This window comes from Scyliorhinus torazame, chromosome 21 (assembly GCF_047496885.1).
Source record: "Scyliorhinus torazame isolate Kashiwa2021f chromosome 21, sScyTor2.1, whole genome shotgun sequence".
In the NCBI taxonomy this organism is placed as follows: Eukaryota; Metazoa; Chordata; class Chondrichthyes; order Carcharhiniformes; family Scyliorhinidae; genus Scyliorhinus; species Scyliorhinus torazame.
In genome coordinates, this window is record NC_092727.1 from 132,593,742 (window position 1) to 132,617,972 (window position 24,231).

At 51.8% G+C, this 24,231-nt stretch overlaps 1 protein-coding gene across 3 annotated transcripts in view; it reads left to right on the forward strand.

Moving 5' to 3' along the window:
- Positions 1-24,231, forward strand: part of pgap3 (post-GPI attachment to proteins phospholipase 3) — a 139,252-nt gene that overhangs the window by 61,988 nt on the left and 53,033 nt on the right. The window lies entirely within an intron of this gene.

A 24,231-nucleotide genomic window follows, 5' to 3' on the forward strand; every position in this document is an offset into this window, starting at 1 on the left:
GCCCTTAATTCTATCTTCACTCTGTTCGGCTTCCCCACCTACATCCACAATGACAGGGGATCCTCATTCATGAGCGATAAGCTACGTCAGTTCCTGCTCAGCAGGGGTATCGCCTCCAGCAGAACGACGAGCTACAGCCCCGGGGAAACAGACAGGTAGAAAGGGAGAATGGGACGGTATGGAGGGCCATCCAGCTGGCCCTACGGTCCAGAAATCTCCCGGCCTCCCGCTGGCAAGAGGTCCTCCCTGATGCACTACATTCCATTCGCTCATTACTCTGCACTGCCACTAACAGTACACCGCATGAACGTCTTTTTGCCTTCCCCAGGAATTCCACATCCAGGGTATCGCTCCCAACATGGCTCACAGCTCCGGGAACCGTACTTCTCCGTAAACATGTGCAGCTCCACAAGGCGGATTCGTTGGTGGAGAGGGTGCACCTGCTCCATGCAAACCCACAGTGCGCCTACGTGGCGTTCCCCGACGGCCGCCAGGATACCATCTCCCTCAGAGACCTGGCACCAGCAGGTTCCGCCCCCACACCACCCCCGTCACCCCCAGCGCTACCCTCCCCTCCCCTGCCACCGCCATCACCCCCCCTAGGACTGTCCGTCCTCCCCCTGCCCACCCCCGTTGATGAAGAGGATTTCGGCACGCTCCCGGAGTCAACTTGGACCAACGACAGCACCAACATCGCCGGCTCCACTTCGTCGATGTCAAAGAACCATCAAGGCGCCGGACCGGCTGAACCTCTGACCGGCCCACCAGATGACCAGAGACATTTTTTTACAGCTCTGTAAATATAAAAATTTCTAATTTTATATAGCTATCCACCACCCCCGCCGGACTCAATTTTAACAGGGGGTGAATGTGGTAAACCACTGTGTTCCTATATTAAGGGTTGTACGGTAGAACCTGCACTACAGGTTCACCTGGGCCCCTGCTTGCTAGCTCCGCCCAGGAGACGGGTTATAAATATGCGTGGCCTCCAGCTCGCAGCCATTTCGCCAGCTGCTGTGGGAGGCCACACATCTGATACTAATAAAGTCTCAGTTTGGATTCAACTTTGTCTCCAGTCAAATTGATCGTGTCTCAATAAACTTCTACATTAGGAATGTGAACAAATCTTAGTTAGTAATGGGTCATGAGGGAGAGGGGCTACAGATGTATGGGACGGGTTGCTACCAGGTGCACTGCAGTGGTGGTGGTGACTTACCCTGGCTGGCCTGGGGGGGGTTACCCATCCTCACCCAGCACTGCCCACTGGTCCGCCTGGTGGGGGTTGCGTGGGGGTGAATGGTAATGGGTGTGGGGACTGTGGGATAGGGGGGTAGTGCCAGGGGCACGGAGCTGGGGACTCACCCTGGGTGCCCTGAGGAGGGCACACGGCGTCTTCCTGCACTGCTGCCCGGTCCTGGGGCTGGGGTCCACGGCGCTCACACCGTCTGCCACCTGCGCCCAGGCCCAGTTGACACTGGCGCGTGGCAGCCTCCTTCCCACCCTGGGGAACAGGATCTCCTTCCTCCCCTCCACGGCCTACAGCACTGTCTCGAGTTCAGCATCAACTATTTTGGAGAATGGCAGTTATTCCCAACGCTTGGCCACAGGATGGGAGATGTTATGAAGGGAAGATGGGGAGGGCGGGATTTTCCCTAAGTGCAGACTGCAGGACTGTCCCGATGGGGACTCCGGTCCCAGAGACATTCTGATGGGACAGCACCGCTGCCACGTGGAACTGTGACCCACGAGGTCGGGATTGGCACTCGACAAGCTGCAGGCAGGAGTGAGCACCCCCCCCTCCCCTCCCCCCCCCACACACACGCACACACACACACCCCACCCCACACACACACACACACACACACACCCCACCCCACACACACACACACACCCACCCACCCCCACACACACACCCCACCCCACACACACACACCCACACTCCCCCACACACACACACAAACACCCCCCCCCCACACACACACACACACCCCACCCCACACACACACACACACCCACCCCCCCCACACACACACCTCACCCCACACACACACACACCCCCCCCCACACACACACACCCACACCCCCCACACACACACACAAACACCCCCCCCCACACACACACACACACCCCACCCCCCCCACACACACACACACACCCCACCCCACACACACGCACACACACACACCCCACCCCACACACACACACACCCCACCCCACACACACACACACCCCACTCCACACCCCCCCCACCCCCCCCACACACACACACCCCACCCCACACACACGCACACACACACACCCCACCCCACACACACACACCCCACCCCACACACACACACACCCCCCCCACACACACACACACACACACACACACACCCCACCCCACACACACACACACCCCACCCCACACACACACACACCCCACCCCACACACACACACCCCCCCCCCACACACCCCCCCCCACCCCACACACACGCACACACACACACCCCACCCCACACACACACACACACCCACACCCCACCCCACACACACACACCCCCCCCCCCCCCCACACACACACACACCCACACACCCCACCCCACACACACCCTCCACCAGCCCAGAGACCCTCCACCAGCCCAGAGACCCTCCACCAACCCGGAGACCCTCCACAGCCCAGAGACCTTCCACAGCCCAGAGACCCTCCACAGCCCAGAGACCCTCCACCAGCCCAGAGACCCTCCACAGCCCAGAGACCCTCCACAGCCCAGAGACCCTCCACCAGCCCAGAGACCTTCCACAGCCCAGAGACCCTCCACAGCCCAGAGACCCTCCACAGCCCAGAGACCCTCCACAGCCCAGAGACCCTCCACAGCCCAGAGACCCTCCACAGCCCAGAGACCCTCCACAGCCCAGAGACCCTCCACAGCCCAGAGTCCCTCCACCAGCCCAGAGACCCTCCACAGCCCAGAGACCCTCCACAGCCCAGAGACCCTCCACAGCCAGAGACCCTCCACAGCCCAGAGACCCTCCACAGCCCAGAGACCCTCCACAGCCCAGAGACCCTCCACCAGCCCAGAGACCCTCCACAAGCCCAGGGACCCTCCACAAGCCCAGAGACCCTCCATAGCCCAGTGACCCTCCACAGCCCAGAGACCCTCCACAGCCCAGAGACCCTTCACCAGCCCAGAGACCCTCCACCAACCCAGAGACCCTCCACCAACCCAGAAACCCTCCACAGCCCAGAGACCCTCCACAGCCCAGAGACCCTCCACAGCCCAGAGACCCTCCACAGCCCAGAGACCCTCCACAGCCCAGAGACCCTCCACAGCCCAGAGACCCTCCACAGCCCAGAGACCCTCCACAGCCCAGAGACCCTCCACAGCCCAGAGACCCTCCACCAGCCCAGAGACCCTCCACAGCCCAGAGACCCTCCACAGCCCAGAGACCCTCCACAGCCCAGAGACCCTCCACAGCCCAGAGACCCTCCACAGCCCAGAGACCCTCCACAGCCCAGAGACCCTCCACAAGCCCAGGGACCCTCCACAAGCCCAGAGACCCTCCATAGCCCAGAGACCCTTCACCAGCCCAGAGACCCTCCACCAACCCAGAGACCCTCCACCAACCCAGAGACCCTCCACCAGCCCAGAGACCCTCCACCAGCCCAGAGACCCTCCACCAGCCCAGAGACCCTCCACCAACCCAGAGACCCTCCACCAACCCAGAGACCCTCCACCAACCCAGAGACCCTCCACCAGCCCAGAGACCCTCCACCAGCCCAGAGACCCTCCACAGCCCAGAGACCTTCCACAGCCCAGAGACCCTCCACAGCCCAGAGACCCTCCACAGCCCAGAGACCCTCCACAGCCCAGAGACCCTCCACAGCCCAGAGACCCTCCACAGCCCAGAGACCCTCCACAGCCCAGAGACCCTCCACCAGCCCAGAGACCCTCCACAGCCCAGAGACCCTCCACAGCCCAGAGACCCTCCACAGCCCAGAGACCCTCCACAGCCCAGAGACCCTCCACAGCCCAGAGACCCTCCACAGCCCAGAGACCCTCCACAGCCCAGAGACCCTCCACAGCCCAGAGACCCTCCACCAGCCCAGAGACCCTCCACCAGCCCAGAGACCCTCCACCAGCCCAGGGACCCTCCACAGCCCAGAGACCCTCCACCAGCCCAGAGACCCTCCACAGCCCAGAGACCCTCCACCAGCCCAGAGACCCTCCACCAGCCCAGAGACCCTCCACCAGCCCAGAGACCCTCCACAGCCCAGAGACCCTCCACAGCCCAGAGACCCTCCACAGCCCAGAGACCCTCCACCTGCCCAGAGACCCTCCACCAGCCCAGAGACCCTCCACCAGCCCAGGGACCCTCCACAGCCCAGAGACCCTCCACCAGCCCAGAGACCCTCCACCAGCCCAGAGACCCTCCACAGCCCAGAGACCGTCACTCCGGCTGGGCATTTTATTGAAGTGGCTCCTGGGACACGCTCTGCTGCGCACGTCACACGTGCGGCGGTACATCAGGTGGCGGTAGGAGCCCCCGAGGGGGGCAGACGATCGGAGGGCGGCCTGGCACAGATGCGGTGGGGAGGGAGGGGGGGGAGCGGTATCTATCCCTCCTGGCAGGGGTACTGGTGGCTGGTGTTGCCCATGTCCTGCGTCTTCCCATGGGATTTACTGTGGGCATCTCCCTTGGGTGAGCCGGATGGTGGGCCCGCCAGCAGGGGGGCACCTGGTTGTGGGTGGGGGGGTGAGGGGGAGGCCTCTGGGCTCCTAGGGGGGGGGCAGCTCCAGTTACATGGTGGGCAGTCAGCGGGGTGCGCTGCAAGATGGCTGTCGAGAGACCTCGGAGTGTGGCATTGTGTCCGGCTCCAGGCTCGATTTCCAGCTGACACGCGAGGCTCCTCCGCCCAATCGGGCTTGCCGATTCCGGAGAATCACGCCCACTGAGTGAGACGTTTAACTCAGATCCTGACCATTTTTCCAATGTAAAGTTAACGTTAAAACTCCACAACCTGCAACATTCTGACTGCAGTGAACATGCGAAAGACGCCTGGCTGGACTGGACGATTCTCAGTTGCCCAGGCATCCAGGCAACGCAGGAAACTCCAGAAGCTGCTCTCCTCTTACACCCGTTAAAATAAAAGCAGAATTGCTGGGATAAATCTGCAAACTGCTCTGTCCTGAGGGAGCCATTAGATCCATCAGTTCAACATGTGCCTCAGAAGTTTCCAGAACAGGATTAAGATTCTGGCTGTACTAAGCTGGAAACTTGGATGGTGTGCGGAATGTGCTAATTACCTCGGCGCAGGCTGTTCCTGGCAGGAAGCCGCTATTTTGGTGATGGAGTTAAGTTCCAGCAGGAGCCGTGTCTCTGGATTGTGCCCCATGCCTGGACCCAGGCTGTTCCTGTTGTTATATTTAAAATAACGAAATATAATGAAGAGGGAATGAGCTACTCCAAGAAAAGCCTCCTTACGCTATTGGTTTAAAAACAGTTTCTATTGTCTCAGGGTTTAAACTAGACTGAATTTAGATATACTCTGTTCCAGTATCTCAGTCCCGACATTTATCCTGATCCTCCCCCTTCACAAAGCAGGAGTAAGGGGCCATTCGGCCCATCATGTGTTTTAATCATAGAATTTACAGTGCAGAAGGAGGCCATTCGGCCCATTGAGTCTACACCAGTCCCTGAAAGAGTGCCCTACCTAAGGCCACACCTCCACTCTATCCTCGCAAGCCAGCAGCCCCATCTAACATTTGGACACTATGGGGCAATTTATCACAGCCAATCCACCTAACCTGCACGTCTTTGGGCTGTGGGAGGAAACCGGAGCACCCGGAGGAAACCCACGCAGACATGGGGAGGTCGTGCAGACTCTGCACAGACAGTGACCCAAGCCGGAATCGAACCTGGCACCCTGGCGCTGTGAAGCAACAGTGCTAATCACTGTGCTACCGTGCCGTCCATGTAAGCAAGCATTATGAATAATTGTCATTAGCCCCACAGGGATTTTCACAGCAACTTCATTATTATTATTTCCTTGGATATCTTCAAATATTTGTCTACTTTATTTGAGAAGATATTTTAGATTCTAGCTCCCAACTCCCTTTAACCGATTACAGGACAGGCTGGTCACATGGGCTGATCAGTGGCAAATCAGGTGATGCACTTGAGCTCTTTCCAAGGGCCGATGCAGACTCAATGGGCCGAATGGCCTCCTTCTGCACTATAAATTCTTGATTCTATCATTCTATGAGGACAAACAAGGACCCTGGGAATGTCCAAGGATCAGAGGGAGCTTGGTGTGTATGTACACCCGTCCCTTAAGGTAGCAGAGCAGGTAGATGCAGTGGTTAAAAAGGCATATGAGGGGACATAGCTTTATATTGAGGGGAGATAGATATAAGACAGATGTCAGAGGTAGGTTCTTTACTCAGAGTAGTAAGGACGTGGAATGCCCTGCCTGCAACAGTAGTGGACTCGCCAACACTAAGGGCATTCAAATGGTCATTGGATAGACATATGGACGATAAGGGAATAGCGTAGATGGGCTTTAGAGTGGCTTCACAGGTCGGCGCAACATCGAGGGCCGAAGGGCCTGTACTATATTCTAGAAGTTCTATACGGTATACTTTCCTTTATTAGCTGAGTCATAGAGTTTAAGAGCAGGGAGGTTATGCTGGAATTGTATAAAACGTTGGTTAGGTCACAGCTAGAGTACTGTGAGCAATTCTGGAATCCACACTATAGGAGGGATGTGATAGCCACTGGAAAGGGTGCAGAGGAGATTTACCAGGATGTTGCCTGGGCTGGAGAGTTTCCGTTATGAAGAGAGATTGGATCGACTGGGGGTGTTTTCCTTGGAGCAGAGGAGACTGAGGGGGGACAGGATTGAGATGTATACAATTATGAGGGGCATAGATAGAGTAGACAGGGAGCAACTTTTCCCCTTGGCGGAGGGATCAATGACCAGGGGGCAGAGATTTAAGGTGAGGGGCAGGAGGTTTAGAGGGGATGTGAGGAAAAGCCTTTTCCCCCAGAGGGGGGGTGGGAGTCTGGAACTCGCTGCCTGAAAGGGGGGTGGAGGCAGAGACCCTCACAACATTGAAGAAGTATTTAGATGTGCCTTTGCGATCCCAGGGCAGACACGGTGATGGGCCAAGTGCTGGGAAATGGGGTTAGAATAGTTTGGTGGTTGTTTTTGACCGGTGCAGACTCGATGGGCCGAAGGGCCTGTTCTGTGCTGGTGACTCTGTAACTGTATAGCTGTATGAATGTGGTCAGTAAATGCTACATCCTAGCACTTACTGCGTAAAGCAATTCCTCCTCCCTCTACCTTTGTCATTGTGATAAATTGTTGACTTTCTCATGAAACATTGTTGGTCCAGTTGATATCTTTTCCTTGTTGACCTCATTGTGATCGTTCATGGTTTCAAACTCCTCTGTCAGGTTCCAATGACGGATTCTGCCTTTCTCAATATCCTCCTCGCATTCAAGAGATTAAGGATGGAGACTTTAGTTTAAGGAGGTATTTTTAACTTTATTAAAGTCTAAAACCAAATTATACTTCAAACCATCGAATCACAGAATTGTTAAAGGAGGCCATTCGGCCCATAGAGTCTGGGCAGTTACTCAAATAAGCATCATCACTGACTGCCATTTTCTTGCCTTGTCCCCATCCCCCATGCACACAGCTTCTATTCAAATAACCATCCAATGCCCTCTTGAATGCTTCAATTGAAGTTGCCTCCACCACATTTCCAGGCCGCGCATTCCAGACCCCAACCACTCGCTGTGTGAAAAAGCTTTTTCTCTGTGGTGAATGTATTATACCAATAATCCACCATTGTATCTGCACCATGCTTTGCCCTTGTATCTGTATCTGTGCTGTTGCCCTTGTGGGCTCCACATATGGGCCATTGTGTGGCATTATCCATAGGGGAACATGTTGGGGCCTGTATGGGCTCCGCCCATGGCTCCTCCCCTTGAAGGGAGGTATAAAGAGCGGTAGGCGGTTCTCAGTATTGGATCAGTCGCAGGCAGGCACTGTTCTAAGTTGATTAAAGCCACGGTTTACTTCTACCCCCGTCTCAAGTGAATTGATGGTCGCAACATTCTCACATCACATTTTCTTCTTTTGTAAATCACTTTAAATCTGCGCCCCCTCATTCGCGATCCTTTTACGATCAGGAACAGTTTCTCCCTGTCCGCTCTGTTCAGCTCCCTCATGATTTTGAACATCTCAATCAAATCTCATCAGTCTTCTTCTCTCCAAGGAGAACAGTCCCAACCTCTCCAATCTATCCTCATAACTGATGTTTCAGGGCAGCATGGCGGCACAGTGGTTAGCACTGCTGCCTCGTGGCGCCGAGGTCCCGGGTTCTATCCCAGCTCTGGATCGCTGTCCGTGTGGCGTTTGCACATTCTCCCCGTGTTTGTGTGGGTTTCCCTCCTGTGGTAGTCTGTGTAGAGGTATTAGTGGTACCTGGTAATGCTGGAACACCATTGGTAGATATTGTATGTTTCCTATTGGTCAAGCTGTATGGTAGCTCCGCCCTGCAAGGCGGGGTATAAGAGCCCGTGCCGCCCCAGCAGCCTTCTTTCTGTACCTGAGCTGCTGGGGGAAACATCTAGCTTAGTAAAGCCTTCAGTTGGACTACAACCTCGCTTTAGTGGTCATTGATCGTGCATCAATTTAATAAGCTAGATTTATAGAATCATAGAATCATAGAAGTTTACAGCATGGAAACAGGCCCTTTGGCCCAACCAGTCTATGCCGCCCAGTTTTTACCATTAAGCTAGTCCCAGTTGCCCGCACTTGGCCCATAACCCTCTATACCCATCTTACCCATGTAACCATCTAAATGTTTTTTAAAAGACACAATTGTACCCGCCTCTACTACTACCTCTGGCAGCCCATTCCAGACACTCACTACCCTCTGAGTGAAGAAATTGCCCCTCTGGGCCCTTCTGAATCTCTCCCCTCTCACCTTAAACCTACGCACTCTAGTTTTAGACTCCCCTACCTTTGGGAAAAGATGTTGACTATCTACCTTATCTATGCCCCTCATTATTTTATAGACCTCTATAAGATCACCCCTAAGCCTCCTACGCTCCAGGGAAAAAAGTCCCAGTCTATCCAGCCTCTCCTTATAACTCAAACCATCAAGTCCCGGCAACATCCTAGTAAATCTTTTCTGCACTCTTTCCAGTTTAATAATATCCTTCCTATAATAGGGTGACCAGAACTGCACACAGTATTCCAAGTGTGGCCGTACCAACTCCTGTATTCAATTTAAAAGGATGGAGCTCCGAATCAAGCCGGAGTGTCTGCAACTCAGCCCCCACGCGGCGAACTCAGCGGCAACCTTCAAGCACTGGCTGGCGTGTTTTAAAGGATATCTCGGAATGGCCGAAAACACACCCACGGGAGAACAGAAATTGCAAGTCCTGCACTCGAGGGTGAGCCCGGAAATTTACACCCTCATCGAGGATGCGGCCGACTTCGATGCAGCAATGGAGCTGCTAAAAGGACATTGTATTCGCCCGGTAAACCAGGTCTACGTCCGATATCTGCTAGCAATGAGGCGACAAATCCCTGGGGAATCGCTGGAAGAATTCTATCGTGCGCTCCTGGTGTTGGGGAGAAACTGCAGCTGCCTGCAGGTTTTGGCGAGCGACCACACAGAACTTTTGATCCGGGACGCTTTTGTGGCAGGTATGCTGTCCTCCCAAATCCGCCAGTGATTGCTGGAGAAAGACACCCTAGGCCTCAAGGAGGCACGGGCCCTTGCAGGCTCCCTGGATGTGGCCTCCCGAAATGCCCGCGCTTACATCCCCGATCGCGCGGCAGCCCCCTGGGCAGCGTGGAACCCCTCCGCAGCCGACCCCGAGACATCTCCCATCCCCCCACAAGCTTGTGCTGCAAGGCGGCCTGGCAACCCCGGGGGGCCCCGCTGCTATTTTTGCGGGCAGGCCAAGCACCCCCGGCAGCGCTGTCCGGCCCGCGCATCCACCTGCAAGAGATGCGGTAAAGGGGCAGGTTAGGGGCAGCACGGTAGCCTTGTGGATAGCACAATTGCTTCACAGCTCCAGGGTCCCAGGTTCGATTCCAGCTTGGGTCACTGTCTGTGTGGAGTCTGCACGTTCTCCCCGTGTGTGCGTGAGTTTCCTCCGGGTGCTCCGGTTTCCTCCCACAGTCCAAAGATGTGCAGGTTAGGTGGATTGGCCATGCTAAATTGCCCTTAGTGTCCAAAATTGCCCTTAGTGTTGGGTGGGGTAACTGGGTTATGGGGATAGGGTGGAGGTGTTGACCTTGGGTAGGGTGCTCTTTCCAAGAGCCGGTGCAGACTCGATGGGCCGAATGGCCTCCTTCTGCCCTGTAAATTCTATGATAACTATGAAAGAGGGCCACTTTGTGGTGGTATGCCAGGCCCGTGCGATCGCTGCGGTCTCCGGTGGCGAATGCGGACCACCACCACAACTCTCTCCACGTTCCCCATGCGGCTCCCGGGCTCCGCCATCTTCCTCCTCCAGAGCCACGTGCGGCCCCCGGGCGCCGCCATCTTCCTCCTCTAGAGCCACGTGCGGCCCCCGGGCACCGCCATCTTCCTCCTCCAGGGCCACGTCTGGCCCCCGGGCACCGCCATCTTCCTCCTCCAGAGCCACGTGCGGCCCCCGGGCACCGCCATCTTCCTCCTCCAGGGCCACGTGTGGCCCCCGGGCACCGCCATCTTCCTCCTCCAGAGCCACGTGCGGCCCCCGGGCACCGCCATCTTCCTCCTCCAGGGCCACGTGCAGCCCTCGGGCACCGCCATCTTCCTCCTCCAGAGCCACGTGCGGCCCCCGGGCACCGCCATCTTCCTCCTCCAGGGCCACGTGCGGCCCCCGGGCACCGCCATCTTCCTCCTCCAGAGCCACGTGCGGCCCCCGGGCGCCGCCATCTTCCTCCTCCAGAGCCACGTGCGGCCCCCGGGCACCGCCATCTTCCTCCTCCAGGGCCACGTGCGGCCCCCGGGCACCGCCATCTTCCTCCTCCAGAGCCACGTGCGGCCCCCGGGCACCGCTATCTTCCTCCTCCAGGGCCACGTGCGGCCCCCGGGCGCCGCCATCTTCCTCCTCCAGAGCCACGTGCGGCCCCCGGGCGCCGCCATCTTCCTCCTCTAGAGCCACGTGCGGCCCCCTGTGGAACATTCTGCGGTGACAGAAAATCCATCTTCAATCATTTGCAACAAAGCTAACAAAATTAAATAGATTTCTGATTGTTGTTCTGCGATTGTCCCACATCAGAGTATTCACCTGTCCTGACAAAGAAAGCTGAATATTAGCCAGAGTTTGGGAGGGAATGAAGACGGTGGATTACTGGCTGATAGTAGCCGCAGATAAATTTTAAACTTGTTTCTGTTAGTTTCCTGTCCAAAAGCCCAGCCTGATTTAAATACCGACACAGAATGATTCCTCTGCCATTCTGTTCTGAACACTATTCAATATAACTGATCAGCGTTATGCCAATCTACAGCTATCTCCCTGGGATTCATCCAGGCTGTGCCTTTGAAAAGAAATAAAGAACACATAGGGAGAGAGAGAGAGAGAAGGAGCAAGAAAAGCCAGAGATGAGAGAAAGAAAGTGATTGAGGGAGAGAGAGATAGGGAAAGCAAAAGGCAGACATAAATCTGGAGAGAGCATGAAAGAGTGAGGTAGAGAAATCGAGACAGAATGCATAAGAGAGAGTGCAATAGACAGAGAGAGGCAGAGAGAGAGTGAGAGAGTGAAACAGAGAGAAAGGCAGGGCGGACAGACAGATACAGACAATATCCAATGGATTTTAAAGGTTCATGTTTGAGTGAACAGGAAGAAGCTTGGTGCGATGCCAACCAACACTCGCCCACCCCCTTGCCCTGTCGTTGACCCTCACCATTGGCTCACACTTGATGAAATCCGCCTCACAACAAGATGCCAAAGGACAATGAGTCATCTGAAAAATGTTTGGGCAGATGCCTGGGCTCAGAATGTGTTGGTCCGATCCCAGGCAGATCTCATCGACTCATCCTGTCTGTTTATAATTAGAAGCCTCGTTACCCCTGGTAACCACTTTCAATGACATTGAAGGACATGGAGAGAAACATCTCCTGTCAACATTGTACTGATGTGGGAGACAAATCACTGCCCCAAACCTGAACTGTGAATGGAGGCTGATTGTCCATGAGGTAGTTAAACAGCCTAACACCCAGGGACAACACCAAGTGTCGCTACATTTCTGAGCTTTTGAGCTGTGTAGGAAGGCTCTGGCAATGTTTCCTCGGAGTGCTCCAAGTGGTGGGACTGTGCCATACAGTCACAAAAAAGACCCTTCAGCCCATCGAGTCTGGGCCGGGAAAAAAAACTGCTACCTAAGTATTCTAATCCCATTTCCCAGCGCTTGGCCCATCGCCGTGTCTGCCCTGGGATCACAAGCTCACATCTAAATACTTCTTCAATGTTGTGAGGGTCTCTGCCTCCACCCCCCTTTCAGGCAGCGAGTTCCAGACTCCCACCACCCTCTGGGGGAAAAGGCTTTTTCTCACATCCCCTCTAAACCTGCCCCTCACCTTAAATCTCTGCCCCCTGGTCACTGATCCCTCCCCCAAGGGGAAAGGTTTCTTCTTGTCTACTCTATCTCTGCCCCTCATAATTTTATACATCTCAATCATGTCCCCCTCAGTCTCCTCTGCTCCAAGGAAAACACCCCCAGTCGATCCAATCTCTCTTCATAACTAAAACTCTCCAGCCCAGGCAACATCCTGGTAAATCCCCTCTGCTCCCTTTCCAGTGCTATCACATCCCTCCTACAATGTGGATTCCAGAACTGCTCACAATACTCTAGCTGTGGCCTAACCAACGTTTTATACGGTTCCAGCATAACCTTCCTGCTCTTAAACTCTATTCCTCGGCTAATAAAGACAAGTATACCATCTGCCTTCTTAACCACTGTCTCCACCAGCTCCGCTACCTTAGGGACGGGTGTACATGCACACCAAGCTCCCTCTGATCCTCGGTGCTTCCCAGGGTCCTGCCGTTTATCCTGTATTCCTTTGCCTTGTTTGTCCGGCCCAAGTGCATCACCTCACACATATCCAGATTGAATTCCATTTGCCACTGACAGCCTGGGCTACAGAGCGAAGCCGAGCAGTATCTCCAGCAGCAGCGCATACCTCCCCGATGAACTCAATGCATTCAGTGCTCGGTTCGAGCAGGAAACTGTCAAACCACTGCCGACTGCCCCAGCAGCCTCGGACATGCCCATACCCACTGTCACAGCCTCCGAAGTCAGATTTGCCTTCTTGAAAGTGAACCCTCGGAAGACGATGGGTCCTGACGGGGTCCCTGGTCGTACACTCAGATTCTGCACAGACCAGCTGGCAGATGTGTGCTTCAACCTCTCCCAACTCTGTTCCGAGGTCCCCACCTGCTTCAAGAAGACCACCATCATACCGGTGCTAAAGAAGAACCAGGCAACGTGCCTCAATGACTACCGCCCAGTGGCCTTGGCATCGATCATTATGAAGTGCTTCGGGTGGTTAGTCATAAGACACATCAACTCCATACTCCCAGGATGCCTTTATCCGCTGCAATTCACATACCGCCACAACCGGTCCACAGCAAACGCCATCTCCCTGGCCCTACACTCATCCCTGGAGCATCTCGACAACAAGGACTCCTACATCAGACTCCTATTCATTGACTACAGCTCCGCCTTCAACACCATAATCCCAGCCAAACTCATATCAAAACTCAAACCTAGGACTTGGCTCCTCCCTCTGCCACTGGATCCTCGACTTCCTGACCCACAGACCACAATCAGTAAGGATAAACAACACCAACTCCACGATAGTCTTCAATACCGGGGCCCTGCAAGGCTGTGTACTTAACCCCCTACTCTACTCCCTGTACACACACGACTGTGTGGCAATATTTGGCTCCAACTCCATCCACAAGTTTGCTGACGATACGACCGTAGTGGGCTGGATCTCGAATAACGATGAGTCAGAATACAGGAGGGAGATAGAGAACCTAGTGGAGTGGTGTAGCGACAACAATCTCTCCCTCAATGCCAGCAAAACTAAAGAGCTGGTAATTGACTTCAGGAAGCAAAGTACTGTACACACCCCTGTCAGCATCAACGGGGCCGAGGTGGAGATGGTTAGCAGTTTCAAATTCCTAGGTGTGCACATCACCAACAATCTGTCCTGGTCCACCCACGTCGACGCTACCACCAAGAAAGCACAACAGCACCTATACTTCCTCAGAAACTATGAAAATTTGGCATGTCCACATTTATTCTTACCAACTTTTACAGATGCACCATAGAAAGCATCCTATCGGGCTGCATCACAGCCTGGTATGGCAACTGCTCGGCCCAGGACCGCAAGAAACTTCAGAGAGTCGGGAACACCGCCCAGTCCATCACACGAACCTGCCTCCCGTCCATTGACTCTGTCTACATCTCCCGCTGCCTTGGGAAAACAAAGACCCCTCCCACCCGGGTTATTCTCTCTTCCAACCTCTTTCATCGGGCAGGAGATACAAAAGTTTGAGACCACGCACTAATAGATTCAAAAATAGCTTCTTTCCCACTGTTCCAGACTCTGAATGACCCTCTTATGGACTGAACTGATCTCTTCACACATCTTCTCTACTGAGTAGTACTACGCTCCGTATGCTTCACCCGATGCCTGTGACTATGCATTTATATTGTGTATTATGTATGCCCTATGTTTTTTTTCATGTATGGAATAATCTGCCTGGACTGAGCAATACTTATCACTGTACCTTGGTGCATGTGACAATAAATCAAGTCCATTCCATCTGACCAGCTCGTCTATATCCTCCTGTAATCGAAGGCTATCCTCCTCACTATTTACCACCTCACCAATTTTTGTATCATCCGTGAACTTACTGATCAACCCTCCTACATTCATGTCTAAATCATTTATATGAACCACAAACAGCAAGGGCCCCAACACTGACCCCTGCGGGACCCCACTGGACACAGGCTTCCAGTCCGAAAAACACCCTCGACCATCACCCTCTGCTTCCTGCCATTCAACCAATTATGGATCCAATTTGCCCAATTTCCTTGGATACCATGGGCTCTTACCTTCTCTATCAGTCTCCCATCCGTGACCTTGCTGAAGTCCTGCAGACTACGTCAAATCCATTGCCCTCATCTATACAGCTGGTCACCTCTTCAAAAAATTCAATCAATTTGGTTAGTCATAACCTCCCCTTAACAAAACCATGCAGTGGGTGGCAGCACGGTGGCGCAGTGGTTAGCACTACTGCCTCACGGCACCGAGGACCCGGGTTCGAATCCCGGCCCCGGGTCACTGTCCGTGTGGAGTTTGCACATTCTCCCCATGTCTGCGTGGGTCTCATCCCCAGAACCCAAAGATGTGCAGGGTAGGTGGATTGGCCACGCTAAATTGCCCCTTAATTGGAAAAAAAGAATTGGGTACTCTAAACGGTGTGGAATTAGTTGAGGGGACACTTTAGGAGGGAGGGGATGTCGGTGCTGACACCGCTGTGTGGGAACCGTGGGTTTAAGCCGGGGTGAGATGGATGGCAGTGCAGGAAGTGGAGGGAGGTGGGGTTGGTGAGGGCGAAGAATTTGTACCTGGAAGAGTCGTTCACAAGTCTGGAAGAGTTGCGGGAGAGGGTGGAGTTTCCGCAGGGAAGTGAATTCAGGTGTATGCAAACGAGGGATTTTGCGCAGAAGGGATGGAGAGGTTTCCCCAAGCTGCCGGAATATACCCTGCTGGAGTGGCTGCTGCTCCCAGATGTGGAGGGCAGGGGGCGGGCAGGATTGGGAATATATATGGTTGGCTGGGGAGCAGGGGGGGCACAGTTGGTGAGGATCAAGAATAAATGGGAGGAGTTGGGGGGGAGATAGGATGTGGAGTGAGGCGATGCGTAGGGTAAATTCCACCTGCTTGTGCGTGAGATGAGCTCGATTCAATTCAAGATGATACACAGGCTGCCTTCAACTGGGACAGATGTTGAGTGGATCATTGGAGGCTTTGAGACAAGGTGGGGACTGTTCCTGACAATGTTGCGGTGGGTGGGTGGGTGGGGGGGGGGGGGGGGGAACAGGGGTAAAAAGGGGGGGGGAAATTGCACAAACCGTGGAGGTGTTGACAATGTTACTGATGGTGTTGTTGTACTTTTGAATTTATTTTGGAATAAAATACATTTTTTTAAAAACCAAGGGAACACCGACACAAAGTATTGATGTAGAACCCGGCCTACATCCCCCACTCCACACACACATTTCCAACGTGTTCCTGCAAGGGCCTGACTCTTTCCCTAGTTATCCTTTTACCCTTAATGTACTTGTGAAACAACTTAGGATTTTCCTTTATTTTACCTGGCAGTATCTTTTCAAGTCCCCATTTTGCTCTCCTAATTTCCTTTTTAAGTTCCCTCTTGCATATTTTATACTCCTCTAGGGCTTCTGCTATTTTGAGCCCTCGATATCTGCCATTAGCCTCACTTTCTCTCCTTATCCAATGCTATAAATCCCTTAGTGTCCAGGATTCACTGGATGTGTTCCACTCCCCCCCCCCCTCCTTTTTCTTCATTGGAGCATGTTGGTCCTGGACTCTCCCTATTTCCTTCTTGAATGCGTCCCACTGTTCCATCACAGATTTAATTAATAGTATCCGCTCCCAGTCCACTCTGGCCAAATCATATCTGGTCTTATTATAATCGGCCTTCCCTCAGTCTAGAACTTTGATCTCAGGCCCATCCTTGTCCTTTTCCATAGCAATCCTGAATCTAACAGAGTTATGATCACTGTCTGCAAAATGCTCCCCCGCAGATACTTCACCCACTTGCCCAGCTTCTTGACCGAACATTATGTCCAGGACCACCCCCTCTCTTGCGGGACCTTCTACGTACTTGCTTAAAACGTTTTCCTGGATGCATTTTAAGAATTCCGCTCCCTCTAAACCTTTCACACTATGACTAACCCAGTTAATATTAGTGAAGTTGAAATCCCCACTATCACAATCCTATTATTTTTGCACTTCTCTGAAATGTGCCCACATTTCTGCTCTTCTGTTTCTCTCAGACTTTTAGAGGGCCTATAGAACGCTCCCAGTAATGAGCCATACCACCTATCCCTGATGCAAAAATGTACGTAGAAAAACACCTTTGACCACAATTCCATCAGGCAGTGGTCTTCATTTAATATCCTCGAGGCCCTGCGGGAAAGAGACCATTGTATAGGTCCTTCTGCAATGTGCTTTTGCAAGGAAAGTCTGGAGAGAGATGAATGTTTTCTGTTGAGAATCATCACAAGCAGCTCTGTGATGCAGAACTCTGTGCTCACTGGCTGTTCCCAATGTCACGGGAGGGTTCCGTTCAAGAAAGGTTTTTGTCTTATCACATGGCTTCAGTGGTGTCACTTTGTGGGTGGAGCTGAGCTGTGGTTGTGAGGTTTGTTTCAGTTTCATTTTCAGTTTGACCGCTGTGGACTCGGGGAGAAATAAGTGTTTATTTCCTGTCTTTCTATGTTTTCATTTTAAAGAGCTGTTGGTTATAGCTTCCGGCTTTGGTAACTTAAAGGATATTGGGATGGATTCTCCAATCCCTGACGCCGAAATCGCATTCGACGATGGGGCGGAGAATCCCTGATGACGCCCAAATCGGCGCCGCCGCCACTTTTGCGATGCTCCGCCCCTCCAGGAGTACACTGCACGCCTTATCCACGGCCTCAGGCCATCGGCTGAGGTCTGCCCCGCGATGCTCCGTCCCTGACCGGCCGAGTTCCTGACGGCGTGGGACACGTGTGGTCTTACCCATTGTGAACTCAACATGGCAGCTGCGGGCTCAGTACAGCACCGCCACAGTCGGGGGAGGGCCGATCCCCGGGCAGGGGGCTTCAATCGGGGATGGGGGGGCGTTCGAGGGTGCGTGAGCGGCCGAAGGGGGGTACTATTTTTGCGGTCCGGGTCCGCGGGCTGCATCCACCGTGAAGCACGGCGTGGCCACAGACCCGGCAATGCTCCGGCCGTTTCAGCAGCTAGAGCTAGGAGCTCTACACTGCCTCCCTGCTTGTCCCCCCCCCCCCTCCTCCCAAACAGGGAATCGGTGGTAGTTTTGCACCAGTATTCCTGGCGTATAACACCACCGTTTTCACGCCGCTGTTGGAACTTTGTCTCCCAAATGGAGAATCCAGCCATAGTTTGCTTTCCGGGAGGAGTGTAAACCTGCTGATGAGACAGGGTCAGAATCTCAGGGAAAGTCAGTCTTATTCAAGTGAGAATGCAGAGTGCTGGGCTACGCTCTGGAAAAGGGTCTTTTGGTTTATTGAATTTGTTTTTGAATTGGAACAGTTAAGGGGAAATTCATTAAGTGTTATGCATAGATTATTGTAGCTGCGGGGTGTCTTTATGTTTGTAATTGTTAAAAAATTCTTGCTGTTTGTTTTTTTATATATATATATATATATAACATATATATATATGTTAACTAAGTTCTTAGAATAAAGCTTAATTTGATTAAAGTGTCTGGGAAGACTGATGAATCACACCTGAAGGAAGGCTCTTGTGCTCATCCCAGCCAAATTCAACATAGAGTTTGAAGGTCAGGTGGGCTTCATAATATAGTTTGGAGTTTCTAAACACTGGCCCACAACAAAATTGGGGGTTTGTCCGGGATAAAAGTTTACCTTTCGTGATTGGGGTTGGCTTAGTGAACTTAAAGACAGTGAGGGGTGAGTATATTTGTGTTTGCTTTTCAGGTGTTGTGTTTAAGTTTAAATAGGGAGTGTGTTGTGGACAATGGCTCTTTCAGAGGCTCAGAAGTTTTTGGGGGTGGAGAAGGTCATGCGCAGAACAAACGGAGACTAAAAAATAGCTTTTAGATTCGGCAACAACATTACAGTTGACTGACAAAGTACGGAAAGAAGGGGGAAATGCTGAGCATTTAAAATTGCCTTGAGACACAGTCAGAATCACAGGAAATGGCAAGAATTCAATTACAGATTAAATGGCTTAAGCATGAAAAAGAATTAAAGCAGCTTGAATTCAAAATGAGGGAAAAGAAAGAATAACCCTAGCAGAACAAAAATAAAAGGAGAGAGAGGAAAGGGAAAAAGAACAAATAGCCCTAGCAGAAAGAATATGAGAGAAAGGGAGATACAGATCAGGGAAAAAGAAAGAGAGACAGGAAAATGAAAAAGAGAGAGACTTTGAACTTCAGAAAGTGGCCATGAAATGTGGACGTCAGTTAAAATTGGCGGAGGTAAAGTGAAACGTACAGTCTGAGGATAGTGATGAGGATAGTAAGAAAGAGCAGGAGCGTCATAGTTCAAGGATTGATGTTGATCTATTTAAATATGTGCATTGGCAAGGTTTGATGAGAAGGATGTAGAAGCCTTTTTCATTTCATTTGAGAGGGTGGCTAAACAAATGAAATGGCCACAGGACATATGGGTATTACTGATTCAAACAAAGTTGGTAGGTGGAGATAGTGCAGTGTTTCCAGAGGCCATTCCAGTATGCAATATTACAGTTAAAAAGATTGTGGAGAAGTTACTTAATTTTTTTACTGGATATGGACTACCCACAGAAATTCAATCAGATCAAGGATCAAATTTTGCCTCAAAGTTATTCAAGGAGGTTATGGATAGCTTAGAAGTAAAACAATTTAAATCAACTGCTTACCATCCAGAAGCGCAGGGAGCGTTAGAAAGGTGGCATCAGACATTAAAGACAATGTTGAGGGCATATTGTCAAGATTATCCAGAGGAGTGGGATAAAAGGAAATCCATTCGTATTGTTTGCAATTAGGGCTGCACCTAATGAGTCTACCAAATTTAGTCCTTTTGAACTAATATTTGGTCATGAGGTAAGAGGACCACTTAAATGATTATGGAGAAATTGGTGAGTGAGCATTCTGAAACTACATTATTGGATTACGTGTCAAATTTTAGGGAACAATTAAATAGAGCTGGTAAATTGGCTGAACAACATTTAAAAGGTACACAGCATGTAATGAAATAGGTAGTGGAGAAGAAAGCAAATGTCCGTAGTTTGGAATGAGACCGCAAAGACCATTCCCTCTGAGATAACCTAGTCCACTCGTCCACCATACCCAACACCTCTCCCATCACCCAAGGCACCTTCCCATGCAATCGCAGAAGGTGTAACACCAGCCCCTTTACCTCTTCCATGCTTAACATCCCAGGCTCAAAACACTCATTCCAGGTTAAGCACTTTTTCTTAGAATTTACTGTGCAGAAGGAGGCCATTCGGCCCATTGAGTCTGCACTCTTGGAAAGAGCACCCTACCAAGGTCCACACCTCCACCCTATGCCCATAACCCAGTAACCCCACCCAACACTAAGGGCAATTTTGGATACTAAGGGCAATTTATCATGGCCAATCCACCTAACCTGCACATCTTTGGACTGTGGGAGGAAACCGGAACACCCGGAGGAAACCCACGCACACACGGGGAGAACGTGCAGACTCCGCACAGACAGTGACCCAAGCCGGGAATCGAACCTGGAGCTGTGAAGCAATTGTGCTAACCACTGTGCTACCGTGCTGCACTTGCACCTCTTTCAATTTGGGCTGTTGCATTCGCTCCCAATGTGGTCTGCTCTATATCGGAGAGACCAAACGCAGACTGGGTGATCGCTTTGCTGAGCACCTTCGGTCTGTGCGCATTCAGGACCCTGGCCTTCCCGTTGCTTGCCATTTTAACACAAGACCCTGCTCCCATGCCCACATGTCTGTCCTTGGTCTGCTACAATGTTCCAGTGAAGCTCAACGTAAACTGGAAGAACAACATCTCATCTTCTGGTTAGGCACGCATTCCGGTCTCAACATTGAATTCAACAACTTCAGATAATTATTCCTACCCCACCTCGACCCCTTTGTTTCCATTTCATTTCATTTTAACTGTCTTTTACCAATTCTTTCTTTCTTGTCTTTCTTTATATATATTCCTAACCGCCCCCCCCCCCATCTTATCCACCTTTCCTTACCCTGTCTCCCCCTTCCCTGCCCCCTACATCTACATCTGTCACAGTTTACCCTCTGATGTTAGTTTCGCTGCTGTTTGGCCTTTCACACCTTCTGTCCTCTCTGGGGACTGCCATTAGCTCTCTTTCCCCTGGGTTTCTGTGGCCATTAGCACCCGGTTTCCCTGGGTTTCTGTGGTTATTGGCCCCGTTTCCCCTGGGTTTCTGTGGCTATGACTCATCTTTCATTCTCACTCCACAGTATAAATATTTCCCACTTTCTCTGTCTTTTAACCTTTACAAAGAGTCATCTGGACTCGAAACATGAACCCTTTTCTCTCCCTACAGATGCTGCCAGACCTGCTGAGATTTTCCAGCATTTCCTCTTTGGTTTCAGATTCCAGCATCTGCAGTAATTTGCTTTTATCCAGTGTGTTCCAGATGGTGTGTTCCAGATGGTGTGTTCCAGATGCTCAGATGGTGTGTTCCAGATGCTCAGATAGTGTGTTCCAGTTGCTCAGATAGTGTGTTCCAGATGCTCAGATAGTGTGTTCCAGATGCTCAGATAGTGTGTTCCAGATGCTCAGATAGTGTGTTCCAGATGCTCAGATAGTGTGTTCCAGATGCTCAGATAGTGTGTTCCAGATGCTCAGATAGTGTGTTCCAGATGCTCAGGCAGGCAGTGTGTTCCAGATCCCGACAATTTGCTGTGTAAAGAGGTTTTCCTCGTGTATGCTTTGTATTTTTGCGATTCGCTTTAATCTGTGCCCTCTGATTCCTGATCCTTCCACCAACGGGGATATTTTCTCTCTATCTACTCCGTCTGGGACTCTCAAGATCACCTGTATCAGATATTCCCCAAAGACAACAGCTCACTTCCCCAATCTATCCATCAGATCAAACTCTCTCGTTCCCACAACCGTTTTTGCTCTTTCTCCAAAGTCTTCACATCCTCTCGGACATGTGACGCTCAGAATTGGACAAGTTACTGCAGTCGAGGCTCACCCAGTCTTTTATTTTTATAAATTTAGAGCACCCAATACATTTTTTCCAATTAAGGGGCAATTTAGCGTGGCCAATCCACCTACCCTGCACATCTTTGGGTTGTGGGGGGCGAAACCCACGCAAACACGGGGAGAATGTGCAAACTCCACATGGACAGTGACCCAGAGCCGGGATCGAACCTGGGACCTCGGAGCCGTGAGGCAGCAGTGCTAACCACTGCGCCACCGTGCCGCCCGACCCAGTCTTTTATAAACTTTCACCATAACCTGCTGCTTTTTGTGTGTTATAGAACATAGAACAGTACAGCACAGAACAGGCCCTTCGGCCCTCGATGTTGTGCCGAGCTTTGTCGGAAACCAAGATCAAGCTATCCCACTCCCTGTCATTCTGGTGTGCTCTATGTGCCTATCCAATAACCGCTTGAAAGTTCCTAAAGTGTCCGACTCCACTATCACAGCAAGCAGTCCATTCCACACCCTAACCACTCTCTGAGTAAAGAACCTACCTCAGACTGTCTCTATTTATAAAGCCCAGGACCCCGTTTGTCTTTTCAACACTTTCTCAACCGACCCTGCCCCTGATTGGTGAATGTGCACCGACAAATCTGTCTTTCTGCACCCCTTTTCCTATTGGAACTTTATTTTATATTGTCTCTCCTCACTCTACCTCCCAAAGTGAAAACTTTACACTTGTCTGTATTAACTTTAATCTGCCAATTGTCTGCCCACTCCACCTGCTTGTCTATATCCTCTTGATGTCTTTCAACATCCTCCTCAAATACTTCAAATCTTTGTGCCATCTGCAAACTTTGAAATTGTGGTCTGCCCTCTCAAATCCAGCTGATCCCTATAGATCCAGGAAATCGGTGGTCATAATACCCACCCCTTGGGATCTCCAATCTGAATAATAACCAGACGGCACTACTCCCTGTTTCCTCAGACGCAGCTAACTCCGTCTCCACGCTGCCACTGTCTCGTTCATTCCATTGGCCTCTGTTTTGCTGACAGCCTGTTATCTGGCACTTTAGCAAAAGCCTTTTGGAAGCACCACAACAACTACATTTACCATCGTCAACTCTGTTACCTCAATAAAAACCTCAAATCCGGGGGCGGCACGGTGGCGCAGGGGTTAGCACTGCTGCCTCACGGCGCCGAGGTCCCAGGTTCGATCCCGGCCCCGGGTCAATGTCCGTGTGGAGTTTGCACATTCTCCCCGTGTCTGTGTGGGTCTCACCCCCACAACTCACAGATGTGCTGATTAGGTGGATTGGCCGCGCTAAATTCCCCTTAATTGGGGGAAAAAAGAATTGAGTACTCTAAAGTTATTTTGAAATCTCAAAATGCTATACATCAGGAATGTGGCTCACTCTGTGAGTGAAACATGAGGGTTGAATTCATCACAATGAGTGAATGGATTTTTATCATTATTTTTGGGGACTATTCTGCTATTCTGTGAAGAAGGCTGTGTGTGTGTGTAAATGATTCAATAAAGTTGCGGAAAAGTTATGAGAGGCAGGCTGTCTGGGAGGTTTAGAATCATAGAATCCCTACAGTGCAGAAGGAGGCCATTCAGCCCATTGAGTCTGCACTGACCCTCCAAAAGAACTCCCTATCTAAGCCCACACCTCCATCCTATCCGCGTAACCCAATAACCCCACCTAACCTTTGGACGCTAAGAGAAAATTGAGCATGGCCAATCCACCTAACCCGCACATCTTTGGACTGTGGGAGGAAACCGGAGCACCCGGAGGAAACCCACGCAGACACGGGGAGAACGTGCAGACTCCGCACAGACAGTAACCCAAGCCGGAATCAAACCCGGGTCCTCAGCGCCGTGAGGCAGCTGTGCTAACCACTGTGCCCCCATGGTTTAAGACATGAAAAGATAGAAGTGTTAAGTTTGTGCATTTGTAATGAGATATTATGGTGGTTTTGAGGTATAGGTAAAGAGCTGGATGTAACATTTACATTTTCAGATAGGTTGATAATTTGAATATCAAAAGGAAGTCAAAGGTGGCATAAACATTTTGCATCTTACAGGAGTTCCATGGGCCAACAGAAGAGGGTAAATTACACTTACTGACTTGGAGGCAGAGGCAAGATAGAAACATGAACGATTTCCAGCGGGATTCTCCATCTCGCCGGCAGCGCACTCACGTCCGTGGCCCGCTGCTGGCGGGGGTGAGTCGCACCCGAAAACGGTTGCGGCGGGACGGAGAATCC